Genomic DNA, 14,349 nt, shown 5'->3' with positions numbered 1-14,349 from the left:
CAAAAAGGAGAACTGGGCATATAGGAGAGCATGGATGAGAGGACAACATGGCATAGAGTAAAGCATGGAGGAGAGGAGAGCATGGCAGAGAGGAGAGCATCACAGAGAGGAGAACATGGCATAGAGGATAACATGAAAGAGAGGAGGACATGGCAGAGAGGAGAGCATGGCAGAAAAGAAAACATGAAAGAGTGGACATCATGGAAGAAAAGAAAACATGACAGAGAGGAGAACATGGCAGAGAGGAGAATATGGAAGAGAGTAGAACATGGAAGAGAGGAGAACATGGCAGACAAAAGAACATGGCAGACAGGAGAACATGGAAGAGAGGAGAACATGGCAGACAGAAGAACATGGCAGAGAGGAGAACATGAAAGAGAAGAGAACTTGGATGAGAGGAGAATATAGCAAAAAGGAGAACTGGGCATATAGGAGAGCATGGATGAGAGGACAACATGGCATAGAGTAGAGCATGGAGGAGAGGAGAGCATGGCAGAGAGGAGTGCATCACAGAGAGGAGAACATGGCAGAGAGGACAACAAGAATGAGAGGAAAACATGGCGGAGAGGAGAATATGGAAGAGAGTAGAACATGGAAGAGAGGAGAACATTGCAGAGAGGAGAACATGGCAAAGAGGAGAACATGGAAGAGACAAGAATATGGCAGATAGGAGAACATGGAAGAGAGTAGAACATGGAAACAGGAGAACATTGCAGACATTAGAATATGGACGACAGGAGAACATGGAAGAGAGGAGAACATGAACGAGAGGAGAACATGGCAGACAAAATCACATAGCAAAGAAGAAGACATGGCACACATGAGGACATGGTAAAAAGGAGATCATGGCAGACAGGAGCACATGGAAGACAGGAGAACATGGCAGACAGGAGAACATGGAAGAGAGGAGAACATCGCAGAGAGAAGAACATGGCACACAGGAGAACATGGGAGACAGGAGAACATGGAAGCGAGGAGAACATGGCAGAGAGGAAAGCATCGAAGAGAGGAGAACATGGCACACAGGAGAACTTGGAAGACCGTAGAACATCGAAGAAAGGAGAACATGGCAGATAGGAGAACGTGGAAGAGATAAGAACATGGCAGAGCAGAGAACATGGAAGAGAGGAGATCATGGAAGAAAGTAGAACATGGCAGAGAGGAGAACATTGCAGAGAGGAGAACATGGAAGAGCGGAGAACATGGAAAAGAGGAGACCATGGCAGAAAGAAGATCATGGCAGGGAGGACAACATGGAAGAGAGTAGAACAAGGAAGAGAGGAGAACATGGAAGACAGGATAACATGGTAGAGAGGAGAACATGGAAGAGAGGAGAACATGGCAGAGAGGAGAACATTGAAGAGAGGAGAACATGGCAAAAAAAGAACATGGCAGACAGGAGAACATGGAAAAGAGGAGATCATCTCAGAAAGGAGAACATGGCAGAGAGAAGAACATGGAAGAGATGAGAACATGGTAGACAGGAGAACATGGCAGACAGGAGAACATGGAAGAGAGGAGAAGTTGGCAGAGAGGAGAACATGGCAGAGAGGAGAGCCTCACAAAGAATAGAACATTAAAGAGAGGAGAACAAGGCAGACAGGAGAACATGGCAGAGAGGAGGACATTGCAGAGAGTAGAACATGGCAGACAGTAGAACAGGGAAAGGAGGAGAACATCGTGGAGAGGAGAACATGGCACACAGGAGAACATGGCAGACACGAGAACATGGAATAGAGGAGATAATGGCAGAGAGGAGAACATGGCAGAGAGGAGAACATGGCAGAGAAGAGAATCTGGAAAAGAGGAGAACATGGCATAAAGAAAGACATCGCAGAGAGGAGAACATGGAAGAGAGGAGAACATGGAAGAGAGGAGAACATGACAGACAGGAGAACATGGAAGACAGGAAAACATGGAAGAGAGGAGAATATGGCATAAAGCAGAACATGGCAGAGAGGAGAAAATGGCAGAGAGGAGAACATTAATGAGAGGAGAACATGGAAGAGATGAGAACATTGCAGACAGGAGAACATCGAAGACACCAGAACATGGCACAGAGAAGAACATTGCTGACAGGAGAGCATGAAAGAAAGTAGATCTTGGCAGAGAGGAGAACATGGAAAAAGGACAACATGGCAGACAAAAAAACATGGCAAAGAAGAAGACATGGCAGACATGAGGAAATCGCAGAAAGAAGATCATGACAAAGAGGAGCACATGGAAGACAGGAGAACATGGAAGACAGGAGAACATGGAAGAGAGGAGAACATCGCGGAGAGGAGAACATGGCAGAGCGGAGAACATGGAAAAAAGGAGAAAATGGCAGAAATTAGAACATGGCAGAGAGGTCATCATGGAAGAGAAAAGAACATGGAAGAGAGGAGAACATGGCAGACAGGAGAACATGGAAGAGAGGAGAACATGGAAGAGAGGAGAACATGGAAGAGAGGAGAACATGGCAGACAAAAGAACATGGCAGACAGGAGAACATGGAAGAGAATAGAGCATCTCAGATAGGAGAACATGGCAGAGATAAGAACATGGAAGTGATGACAACATGGGAGAAAGGAGAACATGGCTAACAGAAGAACATGGAAGAGAGGAGAAAATGGCAGAGAAGAGTACATGGCAGAGAGTAGAGCATCACAGAGAGTAGAACATGAAAGAGAGGAGACCAAGGCAGACAGGAGAACATGGCAGAGAGGAGGACATGGCAGAAAGGAGAACATGGCAGTGATGAGATCATGGCAGACAGCAGAACATGGCAGAAAGGAGAACATGGCAAAGAGGAGAACTTGGAAGTGAGGAGAACATGGCAGACAGGAGAACATGGCAAAAAGGAGAACATGGCAAATTGGAGAACATGGCAGAGAGGAGAACATGGCAGAAAGAATAACATGGCACAGAGGAGAACATAGAAGAGAGGAGAACATGGCAGAGGAGAACATGGCAGAAAGTAGAACATGGAAGAGAGGAGAACATGGATGAGAGGAGAACATGGCAAAGAGGAGAACATGGCATAGTGGAGAGCATGGAACAGAGGATAGCAAGGCAGAGAGGAGAGCATTGCAGAGAGGAGAACATGGCAGAGAGAAGAACATGGCTGTGATAAGAACATGCCAGAGAGGAGAACATGGATGAGAGGAAAACATGGCAGAAAGTAGTGCATGGAGAAGAGGAGAGCATGGAAGATAGGAGAGCATCGCATAGAGGAGAATATGGCAGAGAGGAGAACATGGCAGACAGGAGAACATGGCAGAGAGGACAACATGATAGAGAGGAGAACATGGCAGAGAGGCGAGCATGGCACAGAAGAAAACATGAAAGAGACTACAACATGGAAGAAAAGAGAACATGGCATAGAGGAGAACGTGGCAGAGAGGAGAACATGGAGGAGAATAGAACATGGAAGATAGGAGAGCATGGCTGAGAGGAGAGCATCGCAGAAAGGAGAACAGGGATGAGAGGTGAACATGGCAAAGAGGAGAACATGGATTAGAGGAGAACATCGCAGACAGTAGAACATGGCAGAGGGAAGAACATGGCTGTGATAAGAACATGCCAGAGAGGAGAACATGGATGAGAGGACAAAATGGCAGAAAGTAGTGCATGGAAGAGAGGAGAGCATGGAAGATAGGAGAGCATCGCAGAGAGGAGAACATTAAAGGGAGGAGAACAAGGCAGACAGGAGAACATGGCAGAGAGGAGGACATGGCAGAAAGGAGAACATTTCAGTGGGGAGAACATGGCAGAGAGGTGAGCCTCACAGAGAGAAGAACATTAAAGGGAGGAGAACAATCCAGACAGGAGAACATGGCAGAGAGGAGGACATGGCAGAAAGGAGAACATTTCAGTGAGGAGAACATGGAAGAGAGGATAATATGGCAGAGAGTATAACATGTTAGAGAGGAGAACATGGCAGAGAGTAGAACATGAAAGAGAGGAGAACAAGGCAGACTGGAGAACATGGCAGACAGGAGGACATGGCAGAAAGGAGAACATGGAAATGAGATGAACATGGAAGAAATGAGAACATGGGAGACAGGAGAACATGGCAGACAAGAGAACATGGCAGAGAGGAGAACATTGCAGACAAGAGAGTATGACGGAAAGGAGATCTTGGAAGAGAGGAGAACATGGAAGAGAGGAGAACATGGCAGACAAAAGAACATGGCAAAGAAGAAGACATGGCAGACATGAGGACGTGGCAGAATGGGATCATGGCAGAGAGGAGCTCATGGAAGACAGGAGAACATGGAAGAGAGGAGAACATGGAAGAGAGGAGAACATGGATGAGAGGAGAACATGGCAAAAAGGACAACATGGCATAGAGGACATCATGGAAATGAGGAGAGCATGGCAGAGAGGAGAGCATTGCGGAGAGAAGTACATGGCATAGAGGAGAACATGGAAGGGTGGAGAACAGGGCAGAAAGGAGAACATGGAAGAGATGAGAGCATGAAAGAGAGGAGAGTATGGCAGAGAGAAGAACATGGCAGAGAGGAGAACATGGCAGACAAAAGAACATGGCAAAGAAGAAGACATGGCAGACATGAGGACTTGGCAGAAAGGAGATCATGGCAGACAGGAGCACATGGGAGACAGGAGAACATGGCAGAGAAGAGAACATGGAATGAAGGAGAACATTGTGGAGAGGAGAATATGGCACACAGGAGAACATGGCAGACACGAGAACATGGAAAAGAGGAGAACATGGCAGAAAAAAGGACATCGCAGAGAGGAGAACATGGAAGAGAGGAGAACATGGAAGAGAGGAGAACATGACAGATATGAGAACATGGAAGAGAGGAGAACATGGCAGAAAAAAGAACATGGAAGAGAGGAGATCATGGAAGAGAGGAGAACATTGCAGACAAAAGAACATGCAGACAGGGGAACACGGAAGGGAGGAGAGCATCTCAGAAAGGAATACATGGCAGAGAGAACATGGAAGAGATGAGAACATGGGAGACAGGAGAATATGGCCGACAGGAGAACATGGAAGAGACGAGAACATGGCAGAGAGGAGGACATGGCAGACAGGACAACATGGCAGTGAGGAGATCATGGCAGACAGCAGTACATGGCAGAAAGGAGAACTTGGCAAAGAGGAGAACTCGGAAGTGAGTAGAACATGGCAGAGAAGAGAATATGGCAGATAGGAGAACATGGCAGACAGGAGAACATGGAAGACAGGATAACATTCAGAGAGAAGAACATGTCAGAGAGGACAACATGGAAGAGAAGAGAGCATGGCAGAGAGGAGATAATGACAGAGAAGAAAACATGGAAGAGAGGAGATTATGGAAGAGAGCAGAACATGTTAGAGAGGAGAACAAGGCACAGAGGAGAACAAGGAAGAGAGGAGAACATGGCAGAGAGGAGAACATGAAAGAGAAGAGAACATGGATGAGAGGAGAACATAGCAAAAAGGAGAACAGGGCATATAGGAGAGCATGGATGAGAGGACAACATGGCATAGAGTAGAGCATGTAGGAGAGGAGAGCATGGCAGAGAGGAGAGCATCACAGAGAGGAGAACATGGCAGAGAGGATAACATGAAAGAGAGGAGGACATGGCAGAGAGGAAAGCACCGAACAGAGGAGAACATTGCAGAGAGGACAACATGAAAGAGAGGAGAACATGGCAGAGAGGAGAGCATGGCAGAGAAGAAAACATGAAAGAGAGGACATCATGGAAGAAAAGAAAACATGGCAGAGAGGAGAACATGGCAGAGAGGAGAATATGGAAGAGAGTAGAACATGGAAGAGAGGAGAACATGGCAGATAGGAGAACATGGCAAAGAGGAGAACATGGAAGAGACAAGAACATGGCAAAGAGGATAACATGGCATAGAGGAGAACATGGAACAGAGGAGAACAAGGCAGAGAGGAGATCATTGCAGAGAAAAGAACATGGCAGAGAGGAGAACATGAAAGAAAGGAGAATATGTCAGAGAGGAGAAAAATGGCATAGAGGAGAGCATGGTAGAGAGGAGAACATGAAAGAGAGGAGAACATGGAAGGGATGAGAAAATGGCAGACAGGAGAACATGGCAGACACCAGAACATGGTAGAGAGTAGAACATGGCAGACAGGAGAGCATGGAAGAAAGGAGATCATGGCAGAGAGGAGAACATGGCAGTGAGGAGATCATGGCATTCAGCAGAACATGGCAGAAAGGAGAACATGGCAAAGAGGAGAACTCGGAAGTGAGGAGAACATGGCAGACAGGAGAACATGGCAGAGAGGAGAACATGGCAGATTGGAAAACATGACAGAGAGGAGCACATGTCAGAGAGGAGAACATGGAAGAGAGGAGGACATGGCAAAGAGGAAAACATCGAAGAGAGGAGAACATGTCAGAAAGGAGAACATGGCAGAGAGGACAGCATGAAAGAGAGGAGAACATTGCAGAGAGGAGAGCATTGCAGAGAAGAAAACATGAAAGAGAGGACTATCATGGAAGAAAAGAGAACATGGCAGAGAGGAGAACATGGCAGAGAGGAGAACATGGAAGAGAGTAGAACATGGAAGAGAGGAGAACATGGAAGAGAGGAGCACATGGCAGAGAGGAGAACATGGAAGAGAGAAGAATATGGAAGAGAGGAGAACATGGAAGAGAGGAGATCATGGAAGAGAGTAGATCATGGCAGACAGGAGAACATTGCAGACAGGAGAATATGGAAGAAAGGAGAACATGGAAGAGAGGAGAACATGAAAGAGAGGAGAACATGGCTGTGAGGAGAACATGGAAGAGAGGAAAACATGGTTGAGAGGAGTGCATGGCAGAGAGGAGAGCATCGCAGAGAGGAGAACATGGATGAGAGTAGAACATGGCAGAGAGGAGAACATGAATGAGAGGAGAACATCGCAGAGCAGAGAACATGGCAGAGAGGAGAACATGGCATAGAGGAGAGCATGGAAGAGAGGAGTGCATGGCAGAGAGGAGAGCATCGCAGAGAGGAGAACATGGATGAGAGTAGAACATGGCAGAGAGTAGAACATGAATGAGAGGAGAACATCGCAGAGCAGAGAACATGGCAGAGAGGAGAACATGGCAGAGAGGAGAGCATGGAAGAGAAGAGAGCATGGCAGACAGGAGAACATAACAGAGAGGAGGACATGGCAGAGAAGAGAACATGGCAGAGAGGAGAGCATCGCCGAGAAAAGACTATGGTAGACAGGAGAACATCGCAGAGAGGAGAACATGGAAGAGAGTAGAAAATGGCAGAATGGAGATCATGGCAGACAGGAGAACATGGCAGGGAGGAGAACATGTAAGAGAGGAGAACATGGCAGATAGTGGAACACTGTAGATAGGAGAAGATGGAAGAGAGGAGAACATTGCAGAGAGGAGAACATAGAAGAGAGGAGAACATGGCAGACAGGGGAATATGGCAGACAGGAGAACATGGCAGAGAAAAGAACAAGGCAGAGAGGAGAACTTGGAAGAGAGGAGAACATGGCAGACAGGAGAACATGGCAGACAGGAGAACATGGCAGAGAAGAGAGCATCTCAGAGAGAAGAACATGCAGAGAGGAGAACATGGAAGAGATGAGAACATGGCAGACAGGAGAACATGGCAGACAGGAGGTCAAGGAAGAGAGGAGAACATGGCAGAGAGGAGAACATAGAAGAGAGGAGAGCATGGAAGAGAGGAGAGCATGGAAGAGAGGAGAGCATGGAAGAGATGAGAGCATGGCAGGGAGGAGAACATGGCAGAGAGTAGAACGTGGCAGAGAGGAGAACATGGAAGAGAGGAGAGCATGGCAGAGAGGAGAACATGGCAGACAGGAGAACATGGAAGAGAGGAGAACATGCCAGACAGGAGAACATGTCAGACAGGAGAACATGGGAGACAGGAGAACATGGCAGAGAGGAGAACATGGCAGAGAGAAGAACATGGAAGAGAGGAGTACATGGCAGAGAGGAGAACATGGCAGAGAGGAGAATATGGCAGAGAGGAGAACATGGCCAAAAGGAGAACATGGAAGAGAAGAGTAAGCTACAAAGGCTGTGAACAGGAGTTGGAGGTGCCCCGCCCAGGTTTCAGTTCTCAGTTCTGCTAGGTCTCTCCCTGAGGCCTCTCTTCACTCACTTCCTTCCCATTTAGTTCTGGGTGTCACCCCTCTTCATTTGTTAAACCCCTCCCTACCAGTACTGAAATAGCTTGTAACTTAAAGTTTCTGACTTTATACCATCTCTTTTTTTATTCTTTCTCTACCACTCCACCCTCTTTTCAGCACATCACAGATCCACCTTGGGAGATCTGAGTGCCTGGCCACCTGAGCTTTCTCTATCTCCTTTGTCTAATGGGTACAGGTCGGTGGAAGGGGAAGCAGGAGTTGGGGAGGGCAGACGTTGATAGCGGCCTGATCATTTGGAAGTCAACTTGTTGTCTGCACTGCACACCTGTTCTCGGCCAGCCCTAGCTCCTGTGATAAGTGGCCCTTGAGAGCAATCTGATGGGGGCAGAGAACTGTGACCGAAGCCCTGACTTCAAAGCCAGACACACCTAACTTCTGTTACTTCAAAGAGGCACGACCTGGAGTACTACTGTTGTGTTTCTCCTGGTGCGGCAGATACGAGGGTCAAAGGGCCTGGTCTCAGGCTTGGGGCCTGGCTCAAGGCTGGGCATACAGTGGCCTCACTGCCCCTCCACACATTTTCACAAGAAGAGAGTCAAGGAGATAATGAGGCCTGCAGGGAAGGGGCACTGGTTCTCAGACAACGAAGACGTCTGGGTCTCTGTGCAGAGACATGTACACGGACTCTTGGGTCCTAGACTCCAATTCAAAGGACACAAGTGACCCAGCATTCTTCCCAAGTGGGCCACCTGTGAGAGCAGGAGATAATGTTCTAGATAGAGAAGGAAGAGAAAGATGAAGGTTTTTTTCTTGTACTCCCAGCTACCTTTTCTGTCTTCTCTTAACCAGTGTGTGTGTGTGTGTGTGTGTATGTGTGTGTGTGGGGGGGGGAGCTTCGTCTTCATATAAGGCCACCAATCCTACTATATGAAGACCCACCTTTGCAACACTCACTACCTCCTACAAGCTCTCTCTGCAAGTACAGTCACACTGGGGGTTAGACTTGAACATATGAATTTTGTGGGAAAGCAAGTTAGCCCACAGCACTGGGTTCTGAGATTGGACAGGGGTGTTTGGGAAAAAACAAAGAGAATGTGTCTTCTTTCCGCCTCTATCACTGTTATAAATAAACATTAGAAGGGAGAAAGATGCAAATATAGGAAAGAGCAAGATATCATCTTTATCCCAGGAGGGAAGAGACTGTTACATTTCAAATTATTAAAGATTCAACCACGTACATGAAATAAATGTATCTCATTTAGGTCTAGAAATTTTCTGCCTTTACACTTATTTAATTAGAGCATTTTCCATGTAAAGACCTCATATTTTTATGAGACACATCATCAGCAAAATTTAACTCCAGAAGAACAGTAATTAATTTCAGACACGGCGGCTATTTGTCAGTTATCGGCTGGCATGGACCATGTCGCCACTGAGCCTCACAGCCTTCGGGGGTTTGTTTCTGTGACTCTGTCAGCGCCGCTGGGCTGAGCCAACCGCATGGACAGGATACAAGTGGTGCTTACATTGGTTTGAAGTCTCATAGATACTAATGTAACTAAACTGACATGGACGGGATGGCCACTTTATACCCCTACACAGACATGCACACACATTTACACATGCACATACACACTCAATGTACTTTTTTTTTTTTTACTAACCTTAAATATTTGCATATTATAATTATCATACTTGGTAACCAAAGCCTTAGAACCACATCAAAGAGCAGTCAAGAACAGCCTTATTCTTGACATTGAATACAATGAAAGGATTTTTCTACTTATTGGAGAGGAGGATATAGTTTTTCTCCTTTGATCAATGGATTGGATGGATTATATTAGTGAGTTTCCTTATGTCAATTTGCCTTTGGAGTCTGAAAAGAAACCCATTTGGTTGTAAATTATCATTTTCAAATGCTGAGGATTCAATTAGCAAGTATTTTATTTAAGGGCTGTTTTGTTTTGTTTTTTTAATGTACTGCCCTGTAGAGTGTGTGTCTCACACACACCATTTTTGGTCAGATTAGAGCACCTTGACAAGTAGCAGACTGATGTACAGGGCATCTGACCAAGTCAGTGGGCACAGCCAGCCAGCTGCGTGGCCCCTGCGCCACGTTCTACAGCTCCACCAGGCAGCACCCGCCCCTGCCGCTCCTCTCTGCGCACACCGCTCATCTGCCTGCCCTGTTTCTCACATTTATGGCTCTATGTTCATTGGTCCGCTTACTCATTTTTCTGCCTCCCACTAAACTTTAAGCTCCATGAGGACAAAACCATGTCCAATTTATTCACCAAAATATTATCCAGTACCTAACTCACTGCCTGAGCATAGTGTGGGCTCAAGAAATATTTATTGAATGAATGATGGACATTAGGCAAGTTTCAATTTGACCCAAGGTAAGCTTTATTATTGAGAAGATAAGGACTTTATAATGTTAATAACTACTAATAGTCACCATTTATTCAGTATTGATCATATAACAATATACGGTATACTGTATACTAAAAACACTATATACCAGGGGTAGTGAACCTTTTTATACCTACCGCCCACTTTTGTATCTCTGTTAGTAGTAAAATTTTCTAATTGCCCGCTGGTTCCACAGTAATGATGATTTATAAAGTAGGGAAGTAACTTTACTTTATAAAATTTATAAAGCAGAGTTACAGGAAGTTAAAGCATATAATAATAATTACTTACCAAGTATTTTATGTTGGATTTTTACTAAGTTTGGCAGAATAAATCTTTATAAAACAAGTTACTATAGTTAAATCTATCTTTTTATTTATACTTTGATTGCTCCGGTACCGCCCACCATGAAAGCTGGAATGCCCCCTAGTGGGCGATAGGGACCAGGTTGACTACCACTGCTGTATACTAATCTGCTGATATGCCCTCTCTTGTGATCTTTTTAAAAATCCTAAAAGGTAGACTCAGTAAGAGTAAATCATTTTCTTAAAGTTGCTCTGATAGTAAGTTCGGACTGGAACCCATGGCTTTCAGACCTTTAGGGCTGTATTTTTTTCAAGTCTGAGGAATTGTTTTTCTTACTAAAACCATCTGCAGCAGAGAAAGACGCGAGATCAGTACGTCTCACTAACGTGAGGCCACATCTTGGTTTACTTATTCCAAATGTGAGGTCCTGGGCCAATGTTACATTACCATTTAGAAGGGTTTTCACTATATATAATGAAACTATTGTTGCATGTAGAATAAATATGATTGTTTAAAATGCCTAAGGAATTTCATTTAAAATGCAGCATTCATCATAAGAAAATAATCTCCCTTCTCTCTTCTTTGTTCATGATAACGTGCCCAGACAGGGACAGAGAAGGGGAGGGGTCTTACTCCCTGCTCCTCCCCATCCCCCCAGGTAGGGAGTGTGGCAGGCAGGGCGCCAGAGGCTGCAGAACTGTGTTCCCAGCCATGGTGGGAGCTCAGGGGACCGAGGAGTACTCAGTATCAGCACGATAGCGACCAGTTGCTACTCCTGCACTTCTCCTGCCTGAGCCAGCCCTCCCTGCCACAAGCATCAATGATCAGCTTGGGCCAACTCAACAGAGGAGCCATTCGGTGGTGGATGTAGCAACGCTTTCTCTCCTTTGGGTTGCAAAAGAGTGCGGCCCAGAAAATGAGGACGGTTCATGTAGGCAGATTCTATGGAGGTGACTGATGTAATAAACACTTACTGAGCAATTACTAGATGCTGAATGCAGGGAGGGATACAATCAGGGCTGACACCTAGTGGAGTGGGAATATCCAGTGCCTTATTCTCCTTACTAAGCACAGTTGTTTTCTGCACTAAAATGAAAACATCAAGTGAGCCAGGAGACGGGGAGCTGGGGTCGTGCTCGCCACCTGTGGGCTGAGGACAGGTCTCCCTGACACAGTGATACATAGAGTCAAGTCTGAAAGAAGACTGGAAGGTGGCCAAAAATAGGGGTTTGGGACACAGTAACAGCATTCTAGACAGAGAGAATGTGATGGGAAATGTTCTGAGGAAGGAAAGACAGAAGGCCTAAATGAAGAACAGAGATGAGGCTGATGTTGCTGGAATGGAAAGTAAAAGCGGGTGAGTGGCGGGAGGCACAGGCAGAGCCTTGTGGATCCTGTGAAAACTGCGACAGTCAGGAGCAACGCACAGCCTGTGAAGGGTTTGAGCAATGGATCGATGCAGCGGGCATGTTATCATCCTGGTTTCGCTGCAGTGAGGGGAACCAGCCGGAAGAAGCAAGGAGGCTGCTGTTGGAGATCAGGGGCGTTCCACCACACAGACGGGCCTGGAGCACCAGAGACCGGAGGAAAGGGAAGGTTTGAAATTTACCTCGAAGATGGAATTGTCAGGGCCTGATGTCTGATTGGAAGTAGGACATGGGACATAGAGAGGTTTAAAGAGCCAAGTTCAGCACTTCGACCTGAGAAATAAATCAGGTAGACAGATGTGCCATTGTTGAAATAGGGGACAATGTCAGAATGGGAGGTCTACAGGTTAAATCAAGACCTCGTTTGACTGTTTTGGTTGAAAAACTTGAGATAGCATGTTAGCTGTATTTATCCAGAGCTTAGAAGGAAGGCCGGGGCTGGAAAGCAGAATTCAGTTGAGTATAATAAATACTGAACACTTAGGCTGAGCAACAACCATCCTACTAGGACCGTGGCTTCCCAGAACCAGACTCAAGTAAGAGACCATACACTGGAGATGTCAAGACCAAGAGAGACACACAGACAATGGAAAAGGTCCCGAGGCTTGAAGCTAATCACAACCAGTGGGAAGGGGGAGGAGAGAGAAGCAATGAGACAGAAAGGAGCCCAGGAAAGTAACAACAGAAGAGGTGAAAGTCGAGGCAGGTCTGCAAGGTTGAGGAGGATTCAACAGGCAGAGAAGGAGCCGAAGGCATTACCGACAGAGAGAAAATCCAAACCAGGGCATTGTGTAAGTGCAGGGTGTTAGGATGGGGACAACATGTCCTGTCTGAGGCTCAGACAGGAAGTAAGGCTGAAAAGCATGCCAGAGCCAGACTGCCCGAGACCTTCAAGCGAGATTATGTTTAGATTTTATGCTGTCCAGTGATTTCCAGCCCCTGCAGCACACCAGAATTAATTGAGAGATTATTAAAATTCATATCCCTAAGCACCAACCATTGAATTCCGATCCTATAATCTCAGGAAGGGAGGAAGAGACCCCTGGAGGCTCTGCTAGAACTAACCTGGACTCTGTTACGTGGGTGCCGTGGTGTCCACGATGGGAGTCGAAAGCCCTTGGCCACCCCGGTACCACGTGTCAGAGGGATCACACAGTATCTGAGTTCTTTTGTGGTGGGCTCATCTCACTTAGCACAATGTCCTCAAGCACCACCACGTTGTAGATGTGTCAGAATATCCTTCCTCTTTAAGGCTGAGTAACCTTCCACTGCGTGTGCACACCACACTGTGTGTAGCTGTTCATCCAAGTGAGGGACACTTGGGTTGGTTCCACCTTTTGGCTACTGTGATAACACTGCTGTGAACATGGGGGTGCCTCCAGGGGGTTTACAGCAACTCAGTGTTCAGGTTGCAGCCTGGACCATCCAAACCCAGAGCTCTGAGGATGGGCCCCGGCATGAGGATTCCTACACACTCTCCAGGGAACTGCAGCGTGCAGTGAGGGGACAGACCCGTGTTTAAAAAGGAGGCTGTTCGCAGTTGGAGCAGAGAGAAGGAAACAAAAGTCCTGTGCCCCTTGAACAATATGGGTTTCGATGGTGCAGGTCTACTTATCTGTGGACCTTTTTCAATAAATACTGTAACTATTCATTTATTATATCTTCCTTATGATTTTCTTAACACTTTTCTCTAGTTTACGCTATTGTAAGCATACAGTATACAATCCATGTTAACATACAAAACGTGTGTTAATCGACTGTTGATGTTATTGGTAAGGCTTCTGGTCAGCAGGTAGGCTATGGTTAAGTTTGGGGGAGCTAAAAGTTATTGGCAGATGTCTGACTGTGCCAGAGGGCAGCACCCCTCCTGTGTGTTGTTCGAGAGTGTTTGCATCTTGTTTCTTTCTTCCCTATCTTTCTGCCACTGCCTTCTCCCCGACCACCCAGGACAGAAAACAGTGACCTTGAGCAGCCCCGGGATGAGGCAGAGAGCAGTGCCGGGGGGGGGTGGGGGTGTCTTTAAATTTCCCTCATCCCTCTCTGATCTAGGCCAGGTCTCTGAACAGAGCATTTTCATAACAGTCGCCAAGTGATTTGATCTGCCTGAGTGA

This window comes from Saccopteryx leptura, chromosome 6 (assembly GCF_036850995.1).
Source record: "Saccopteryx leptura isolate mSacLep1 chromosome 6, mSacLep1_pri_phased_curated, whole genome shotgun sequence".
NCBI classification, from domain to species: Eukaryota; Metazoa; Chordata; class Mammalia; order Chiroptera; family Emballonuridae; genus Saccopteryx; species Saccopteryx leptura.
This window is presented reverse-complemented; position numbering follows the sequence as displayed.